This window comes from Nicotiana tabacum, chromosome 5, assembly GCF_000715075.1.
Source record: "Nicotiana tabacum cultivar K326 chromosome 5, ASM71507v2, whole genome shotgun sequence".
NCBI lineage: Eukaryota > Viridiplantae > Streptophyta > Magnoliopsida > Solanales > Solanaceae > Nicotiana > Nicotiana tabacum.
This window is the reverse complement of record NC_134084.1, coordinates 133001087-133011617: the sequence shown is the minus strand read 5'-3', so window position 1 is coordinate 133011617 and position 10531 is coordinate 133001087.

Here is a 10531-nt window from a genome sequence, read left to right as displayed (position 1 = left end):
AGAAAATGAAAAAGAGTCTTTATTTTAGTTTGGAAAAATAGGTTGTTTTATTTTGTTGAAAATGAAAAAAAAAAAAAGTCGTTATTTTGTCTTGTTTTCAAAAATAGAAAAGGAAAATGGTTTATCTTGCAATGAAAAACGAAAATCAAAAAGAGACTTGTTTTAAAATGGTTCGGTTAATTTGCCCGAACTACGCGGGTTTGATTCTCACCGGATGTGAGATACGTAGGCAACCCTCATCGGGTCCAACCCCACCTTTTGCTAAAATAACCAAAAGCAAATAAATAAATAAATAAAAAAAAACATGTCAAAATTTTAATTCTGTCATAAAGAAGTCGGGTGACGTTGTTTTATCATAAATAGCCGAATGTTTCCAAAAGGGACGCCGGAAGGCTGAATTTGCATAAACAGCCACCTTTGGGTCATTTTTTAAGATTTGGTCCAGTTGACCCGCACAGCCTTAAAAATCTTCGTCCCCGAGACGTTGAAAGGCCGTGTTTGCAATATTGAGTTTTCTAATTTGTAAAACGATAAAAAGAGTCATAAATAAGTCAGGTGATGCTGTTTTGTCATAAATGGCTGAATGTTCCCGAAAGGGATGCCGGAGGGATGACTTTGCATAAACAGCCACCTTTGGGTCTTGTTTAGTATTTTTTGTCCAGTTGACCCACACAGCCTTAAAAATCTTCGCCCCCGAGGCGCTGAAGGGCCGTGTTTGCAACACCAGGTTTTCATTGTAATTTGAAAAAAAAACAAAGAGTCAGCGGTCAGGTGAACACCGTTTGGGCTTTTGGTCAAAATAAGCCGAGCCAGCTTCGGCCGCGTCTTAAACCGTTCTTGCCAAGATAGCCTTAGAGTATCTTTCAGTTGTCGAAAGGTTATTTTCGTAAAAGAATGGACAAGTTTGTAAAGTGTCATAAAATAATCCTCCCCGGCCTCAAAATTCATATGAAATTGGGAAGGGGCCACATTTGAAAAATAACCGTTCGGTTGCATTTGTCAAATGGAGAAAGGAAGCTGGCCATTTGTTTTTAGGGTTTGTAAATCTTTTTATTAGAATATGTGGGTTGTTTGATTTTCGAGTTTGTAGGTCATCTTCAAACCTTTGAAACCCAGTTTGTTTTAATATGAAAATTGAAAAAGGTGTTTATTATTGTTTATCTTGTATTGGTCCAAACTACGCAAGGTCTGATTCATGCGGGGTCATGATACGTAGGCAATCTCCATAAGATTCGACCACGACAAAAAAAATGATGAAAAAGAATGAAGAAAAAAATGAAAAAAAAATGAATGAAAAAAAATCGAAAAAAAAAGAAAATGAAAAAAAAGATGTTGTTAATAATGAGGACCGACTGAGTTCATTTTAACCTGTTTTGTTTTGAATCGCAAAGAAAGAAGGTGTTTGGTTTGTGGTAAGCCGGAAATACAAGACCCAGAAGCACACTTTGCGGGGATCCGACCTAATAACAGAAGCACTCGAATCCTATTGGGGAATTGTAGACTAAGGTTGATGATATCGAAGTTGGAAATGGGCTGGACAATACTGATGCGAAGCTTAGTGACTAAGATGCCAATTTTCGATAAAGTGGGAGGACGCTCCGTTCCTTGGTTAGCAAGAGAGAAGCTTGTGGTGGCTTATTTTGTTGTCATTTCTGTTGTCCGGATTATTCTTAGGGTTGTAATCCGGATATTGTCTTGTGTCAAACCTTCTTATCTTTCCATTTTGTCATAGCGGTCTGTTTTTGTTTTGTCCAGTCTATTTTAGGATTTTATTTTGGTTTGTTTCGTTTGCTTTGTATTCAAACCATTTTCACCGGTAGTCTAATACAAAATTCAGTCTTTTATTATTTCCAGTCATCTTTTTGTTTGGTCCTTTTATCATTTTGTTCAGCGTCGATTCTAGTGACATGGCATGCGCACACAGTTTGGGCCTAATCTTAAAAGTTAATCATAAAACCCTGTAGAGGTGATCAGAGCATTTAAAGGAAATAAGAACGGTTTGAGATTATTTGGAGCCCGAGTCATGTGGAACCGGGGCAAGTAAAACATAAAGAAAACCGTTAAAGGCAAGATTCGCCAAATTGACATAAGGGTCTTTATGATAATGAGAAGTGAGAGTGTCGCCCAATGGTGCTTTAGAAATGACAAATGAAAAAGCAAACGTGTGAATATAATTGTCAAGTCCAGCACCATCAGAAGAGGCTACAAATCTATGTTCAATTGTGTTGTTTGCACTTGGCATGTTTTGAAGACTGGAATGACGAAGGCATTTTGTTTTGCTACCTAAACACTTTATCCTTCGTTACCCCTTTTGAGCCTTATTTATTTTCTTTCATACCCCTCGTTCGGAACCAATAGCAACGACTAGGAAATACGAGCCTGGAGGGTAAAGAAAAAAAATCAAAAAAAAAACGAAAAAAAAATAAGAAGAGAAAAATGATAACAAAAAACAAAAGAAAGTCAAATGAAAAAAGAGGAATTGGGAACTACGTTCGACCTGATTCCTCAAAGAGGATACATAGCCGCTTCACGGCTCGGTCATAGGGTGCATAATGGCCACAATGGTCACAATGCGCATGGTGTAATAAAAATAATAAAAAAATAAGTAAATAATCTCCAAGCAAGAAACTGGGGCAAGGGTTGCGCTTGTGGTAAGCAAAATTGGTTCCGAAGGTTGTAATTTTAAAACCCCGAATTTATTTTGTTTTTTGAGCCTTTAATACCCTTTCTTTCTAGCCTGTCCAAAAACCCACATTACGGTCCAAAGAAAGACCTTCTGACCAGTCTGCAAAAGATGCCAAGTCAGACAAATGAGAGTCTTACCGGCGAACATAACATTCTGTTCCACAGCAGAAAGGACTCTAATCTCCAGCAGAGAGAGTCATACCGGCAACACTCCAAATCCCCAGCTGGAAAGTGATACAAATGAGAGAGTCTTATCGGTGAAAACCTTCACAGGCACCATAAGGCGATGAAAGCTGAGAGAAAAACCAAAATGAGATAGGCTTGATAGTGAAAACCCTTCGGGCACTACAAGTCGAATAAGATTGAGAACCAGATGAGGAATTGCCAATTGAAGGTCTTGAAAGACGATTGACAGCGGAGGATAGGCCACATGTGCATGTCATGACCATTAGAGTCGGTATCTGCGTTTGATAGGTTTTTATTTATAGTTTCTTTTGTTAAAGAGTCATCGTTTTCCTTTGTCTTTTATTCTGTTCCTTTTATCTTTTTCCTTTCATAGAAAAATTCCCCAGTAGAGCCTGTTTGGTCAAAACCAGTGGGAAATGACTTCAAAATGGGCCATCAACTCTCCAATCATGCAAGATGAGATATGACTAGTACATCCAAGTGGTATAGTCAGCAAGGAACAAGCGTGAGGCCAGTGTCAAAAAAATATCCCCAGCAAAAGGGAGTTGACAAAAGGATTGACGAGTGTCAAGAGGGATATCCCAGCCGAAATCAAAGGTTGTTAAACCTCAAGACCAAGGCCCGTGGACAAAGCAAGGAGAGCAGTGAGCATGATTTGGGAAATTCATACGATACTAAAATATCGGTGAAGTGCAAGTTTCCAGGCTATGTCACAAAAGAAGAGGGATATCCCCAGCAGAAAGGGATTATCCCCAGCAAATAATATCATCCCCAACAAGTTGTGGAACGCAGAGCAAGGAAGGAGAAAGGGAAAGCCATCCCCAGTAGGAGTATCATAACCAACCACCGCTTTTTAAACTAACAAATTTTGTTTGATTTGAAACAGGTAAAGGAAATAGCATTGACGACAGAAATGCATGCCATAAGGGAGACTGTCAAACTGGGGCAGAAAATTTTCCTTTCATTTAGAAAATTTTCTGGAAGTCAGGTACCCATTCGAGGAAGAATAAAGATAACACCAGGCTCAAGAGAAGTGGTCTTAAGAACCAGTGTTGCCCCCAACATAATAAGTTTCAGGAGGAAGTTGTTCCCCAGCAAAGGGATGAAACTTGAGTTCAGAAAAAGCAGGAGGCCAGCATCATTACCAATAGCCTTCTGAAGAGTGAAGCCCTGGTTCCGAAGGAATCAGAATTCCCCAACAGTGTTATCCTCGACAACGTTATCCCCCGCTGATAACATTCTATCCCCCAACGGATAAGTAAATAATTCCCCAACAGTGGTATCCCCAACAGTTTCGAGGAGTCCAACACAAATTTGGTGAAAATCGGTATCCTCAGCGGTTCCTTTCGGGGAAAGGCAAAACGAGTCTTAAGGGAGTTAGTCTTCGAAGGAAGAAGCTAAAAAAAAGAGAAAAAAAAGAGAAAAAAAGAAAAGAAAAATAAGGGAAGTAGTTTGCAGAGGAATGAAGCATCCTACTTAAAAGGAGGTAATTTTGGAAGGAGTAAGATAACATATTTACTCAGCAGAGTTATCCTCAGCAGTGTTAGCCCCAGCAGGGTTACTCAGCAGTTCGCAGTGTTATCCCCAGCTGATCATCGAGATGTAGAAGCATCCTCGACAGAGTTTCGACCAAGTTTCAAGAGGGTCGGACAACCCAGAATGGGTAAGGAAGAAAAGGAAAATTCATCCCCAGCAAAATAATCCCCAACAGTTTCGAGGGAAGACAACACAGGTAAGTAAATAATTCAGGAATAAGGAAATGGTTCACGCATAGGAGATGCATTTCCTCCTAAGTTTAGTTTCACCCATAGGAGAGGCATTTCCTCCTAAAGTTTATTTTTACCCCATAGGAGAGGCATTTCCTCCTAAGTATAGTTTTACCCATAGGAGAGGCATTTCCTCCTAAGTTTAGTTTTACCCATAGGAGAGGCATTTCCTCCTAAGTTTGTTTTTACCCATAGGAGACGCATTTCCTCCTAAGTTTGTTTTTTTTACCCATAGGAGACGCATTTCCTCCTAAGTTTATTTTCTCCCATAGGAGATGCATTTCCTCCTAAAGTTTATTTTTACCCATAGGAGAGACATTTCCTCCTAAGTTTAGTTTTACCCATAGGAGAGGCATTTCCTCCTAAGTTTAGTTTTACCCATAGGAGAGGCATTTCCTCCGAAGTTTAGTTTTACCCCTAGGAGACGCATTTCCTCCTAGGTTTGCTTTACCCATAGGAGATGCATTTCCTCCTAAAGTTTATTTTACCCATAGGAGAGGCATTTCCTCCTAAAGTTTATTTTACCCATAGGAGATGCATTTCCTCCTAAGTTTAGTTTCATCCATAGGAGAGGCATTTCCTCCTAAGTTTACTTTTACCCATAGGGGAGGCATTTCCTCCTAAGTTTACATTTACCCCTAGGAGACGCATTTCCTCCTAAGTTGTTGTTGAAATCAGGAGCCCGCCTGAAGAGAGGAAAGGCATTTTTAAAAGTTGTTGAAATCTCGCCAACCTAAAGAAAGGAATGGCATTTTTTTTAAAAAAAAAAAAGTTTTTGAAATCTCGCCAACCTGAAGAGAGGAAAGGCATTTATTTTAAAAGTTGTTTATTTGAAGTCAGGAGCCCGCCTGAAGAACGGAATGACGTTTATTTTAAAAGTTGTTTGTTTGACGTCAGGAGCCCGCCTGAAGAGAGGAAAGGCATTTTTAAAAGTTGTTGAGATCTCGCCAACCTAAAGAAAGGAATGGCATTTTGTTTTTAAAAGTTGTTGTTGAAGTTGGGAGCCCGCCCATAGAACAGAGGCATACATTTCAGTCTTTTCATTTTTCAGTCTTTTTAAGATGCATCAGGATGGTCATTTTCATTTTTGGTGCACCTGTCCTAGACAAAGCTTTTAAAAATTTAGGTTGTCCCAAGTCACCAATTTTAATCCCGAATCGAGGAAAAGAATGACTCCATATTATAGTCTGCGTACCAGAAATTCGGATAAGGAATTCTGTTAACCCGGGAGAAGGTGTTAGGCATTCCCGAGCTCCGTGGTTCTAGCACGATCGCTCAACTGTCATATTCGGCTTATTTATCTGATTTTAAATACAATTATGAATCGAGTGCCAATTTTAACTCTTTACCGATTTTATTATATTTTTAAAAGGAATATGAACATCGTTTAAAACATGTCTTTGGATTGCGTCACATGAAATGCACCCGCGATCCAGAACATATTTTTATTCAATGTTTTAGGATTTGGATTTGGGTCGCATCAAATGCACACCCGAGTTTAAGAAGGTAAGATTATTAAAATACGCGCCTAAAGCGATTAGCGTATTATTATTTCTGGGTAAAGCCGTGGAATTTTGTTAAACGGCCGATCCCGAGTTCTAAGTAATTAAAGCATACATTTTGTGAGGGCCCCGCAATCTGTGCATTTTATTTGGCGAGGCTCGTCTCATTTTATTTAAAAGGATAAACCTACAGTGACTACATTTCTTCTATTAAGTTTGTCTCTAAAAATAAAAGAAAATTTCTCAATTAATTACATGTTAAAAAATGTAACTTATTAGTTGTTAAGTTACGGCTAATATGAATGGAAAATTGCGATCGAGTTTGTACAAAGAAAAACTGCTTTCATTCTATATTCTATTATTCAATAATACTAGAACATGAAATAGGTAATAATATCAAAACAACTTTGATTAATTTAAACTAATATTATTAGATGAAGAAGTTATACATATGCAACCCCATTACTCATTAATCAGTCAACTATATTTTATACACAGGAAGGAAAATTTTATTCGAACACAAATCTAAACAAAAGGAATTCAACAGGAACAAGAGCCTGATTAAGATTTCATTTCGCTTCAAGCCGAGAGTGTACAATTGTGTACCTGGAAATGGCAGTACAAGAACAAAAGAAGGAGGAGTCAGCAGCAATAATAACACAGCAACAGCAGGTTCAGCAACACCGCAAACCAGTAACAACCAGTAGAATAACCCAGCAACGGATTGAAAAATCAGCAATACCAAAGTGCAATCGCAGTCAAAGCAGAAGAGAGACGGATACAAGATGCAGTAGTTTACTGATTTTTGAATGACACTCGAGAAAAGCAAATGGAAATTATTCAAGTGAAAGTTCAAATCGTCTTTCTCTTTTCAAAACTCTCAAAATGTTTTCAAATTCGTCTGCTCTCAAGTGTAAAAGTCTTTTAATGTTCAAGTCTCAAGTCTTGTTCAAGTCTTAAAACTCTCTCTAATCTTTTTAATTCTCAATCTCCAATCTCCGTCCCGTCTTAATGTCAAGAATGACTCTACATATAGCAAGACAAGTCTTGAATTCCCAACCCGAAATTATTCCCCCAAGGGCATGCTTTTCCCCACTACTTAATGTTTTTCTTTATTTTAAACCTTGTCCCCCATGCCTACATTAAATAAATACATCAACCCCAACCCATTATAATTTGTCCCCCATGCTTAACATAAACAAATGCAATATTCCCCTCCACTACATTATGTTTTGTCCCCCATTATGTTAAACAATTATATCAAACATCACCCCATTATATTTTGTCCCCCATGCCTACATAAACAATTATAATAATGTTCAATTACTAAACTACCCCTCCGACCTTATTGCAATTTACCATTCTACCCCTGAACGTACTGCAATTTACCAAACTACCCCCATCAGCTCTAAACAATCAATTAATCATAACTTAACCAAAATATAGCCAAGATGACCAATTTCTCAACAATTTTCAACAACAAATCACATGAACACGATGAACAACACAACTCCAAATTAATGGAAATAAATTAACCATATCGGGAACCAATCCTGGTTAACTTAGACCAAAAATGGATGAGCAAGGATACAACAATACAAACAACAAAATACATGATTCAAACTAGACTAACAAATCAAAGACGGATAAACTCACCTTAAATCACTGGATTAACTTCAAACAATGAATAAACATGCCTTAAAATCTATTTTAAACAACGAACATGACGGATTCAAACGATTCAAACAACATTAATAATTTATGAAAAATACATAACACATGAAACAAATTGAAGAAATAATTAATTAAATTTCAATTTGAATCTAACAAACATTAAACTAACAAATATTTACCTAAACAATAATACAAACATGAAATAAACATGAAATAAACATGAAAAATAACTAATTAAACTTCCATTTGAAATCTGAAAATTAATTTAACAAAGCACATGAACAAACTAAAAAATTAATTCAAATGATAGACATGAACAAAACAAACATTTGCCGATTTTAGATTCGAGAATATCAAAACAAAATACGGACAAAATAAAACTCAAAATCTACTAACCGGATCGAAACGACGAACAAACGACGAACTTGACGAGCCTCGACCAAAGCTCGAACCAACGACGACGAACACAAATTTAAGAAGTAACTGAAGCAACGCCGAAGCAGTAGCAATGGCGCGGGCAGCAACCATGTTACGTGAAGAAACTGGGGTGCGATTGGTTCGTTTGAAGAAGATGAAAGCAGCCACAACAGTGTGGCCTGCTTGGTTGATGACGACGCAGCGGCGACGGGGGCTTGGGAGCTCAACGGTGGACAAGACAAGAGCAGAAACGTGGTCGACGCAGCAAGCAGAAAGCTCAACTGGTCAAGCAGCGTCAATGGCGGGAAGGCAGTGCCGCCATGGACGATGATGGCAAAGCTCAGAGACGACGGAGCAACAGCAGTAACGCTGCTGGAGCAGGCTGAAGAAGATGAAGCAGTAGCAACATACCAAACATGGCATCCATGGCGATGGGTTGACGCGCGACGGGGAGGAGCCATGGACGTCGAATGCAACAGTGATGTTTGACGCAGCAAAAGCAACTTGGTTTTGGAGTGACGAGGTCTGTTTGGACGTAACAGAAGTAATCAAGAAGCAGAAACTAGAGAAATAGCTGCTCGTCGAGGAAAGAGATGAAGCAAGCAGCGATTGGGGTTTCCTTCCATTTTGGCCGAGGGTTTTCCGGCGAAGCAGCGGCGAAGCAGACCGGGAGGTTGACGTGGATGGTGGTGACGTTGGTTGTTCTGAGTGGACGAAGAAGAAGGTAAGGGCAGCCATGGGAGGTCATTATTTTGGAGATGGAGAAGAAGAAGCCAAGGTTGGGGGGGGGGCAGATGGTATTTTGTGTTTTTAGGGTTTTTTGGAAAACTGAAAAAATGAAGAATAGGAAGTGTTAGGTCATTTTGGGGTTAATGGGGCGGACCGGGTCGACCCGGTTTGAAGTGGAACGGGTCATGGGGAAGGTTGGGCAATTATTTGGGCCTGCGGTTTGAAATTGAAGAAGTGGCCCAATCCGATTTTTCTTTGTATTTTTGTTCTCTTTTCTTCTTTTATTTTTCTAAAACTAAATTATAAAAATACTTAAATTATTATTAAGAACTAAATTAAGTTATAAAAGCGCAAATTAACTACCAATAACAATTAACGCACAATTAAGTAATAATTAAGCATAAAATTGTATATTTGGACATTAAATGCTAAAAATGCAAAAGATGCCTATTTTTGTAATTTTCATTTTTTGTAAACAAACTTAATTACTAACAAATTGTAGAATTAAATCCTACATGCAAAATGCGACATATTTTTATATTTTTTTATTAATTTAACAAATAAACACGCACAGACAAATACAAATAATTATCCAAAATGTCACAAAAATACTCAAAATTGCACACCAAGAAAAATTATTTTATTTTGAATTTTTTGGGAGTAATTCTCATATAGGGCAAAATCACGTGCTTACAGTCTTTATTATCATTATTTTTCTCTTTTTCTTTTTCTTTCATTTTAATTACTGATTCCAAAAGAGGGATATGAAAGAATAAATAAGGCTCAAAAGGGGAAGCAAATGATAAAGTGTTTGGATAGAAGAAAGAATTACCTCCGTCATTTCATTCTCCGATAAATGCCAACCACAAACAAACAACAATTACAATCAAAAGAAATCATACATAATATCTCTTAACTGCGTCAGAATTGATAGCCATGTCGACGCATTTTCCGTCGATATCTGTTAAACATAAAGCGCCATTTGACAACACTCGGGTTATAATGAACGGTCCTTGCCAATTCGGGGCGAACTTGCCTTTGCTTCGGCCTGATGTGGCAGGATTCGTTTCAACACCTGCTGCCCCACCTCAAATTTTCTGGGGCGCACCTTCTTGTTGTAGGCTCTCGCCATTCTCTTTTGATATAATTGGCCATGACACACAGCTGCCAATCTTTTTTCATCAATCAAGTTCAACTACTCCAAACGGGTTTTGACCCACTCGTCATCATCAATCTCAGCCTCAGCGACAATCCGAAGGGATGGAATTTCAACTTCTGCCGGTATTACTACTTCAGTTCCATATACCAACAAATAAGGGGTTGCACCTACTGAAGTCCGAACAGTGGTGCGATAACCCAACAATGCAAATGGTAATTTTTCATGCCATTGTCTGGACCCTTCTACCATCTTCCTCAATATCTTCTTGATGTTCTTGTTGGCTGCTTCAACTGCTCCATTCGCCTTGGGACGATATGGTGTGGAATTACGGTGTGTAATCTTAAACTGTTGACATACTTCTTTCATCAAATTGCTGTTAAGATTAGCACCATTATCCGTGATGATCACTTTTG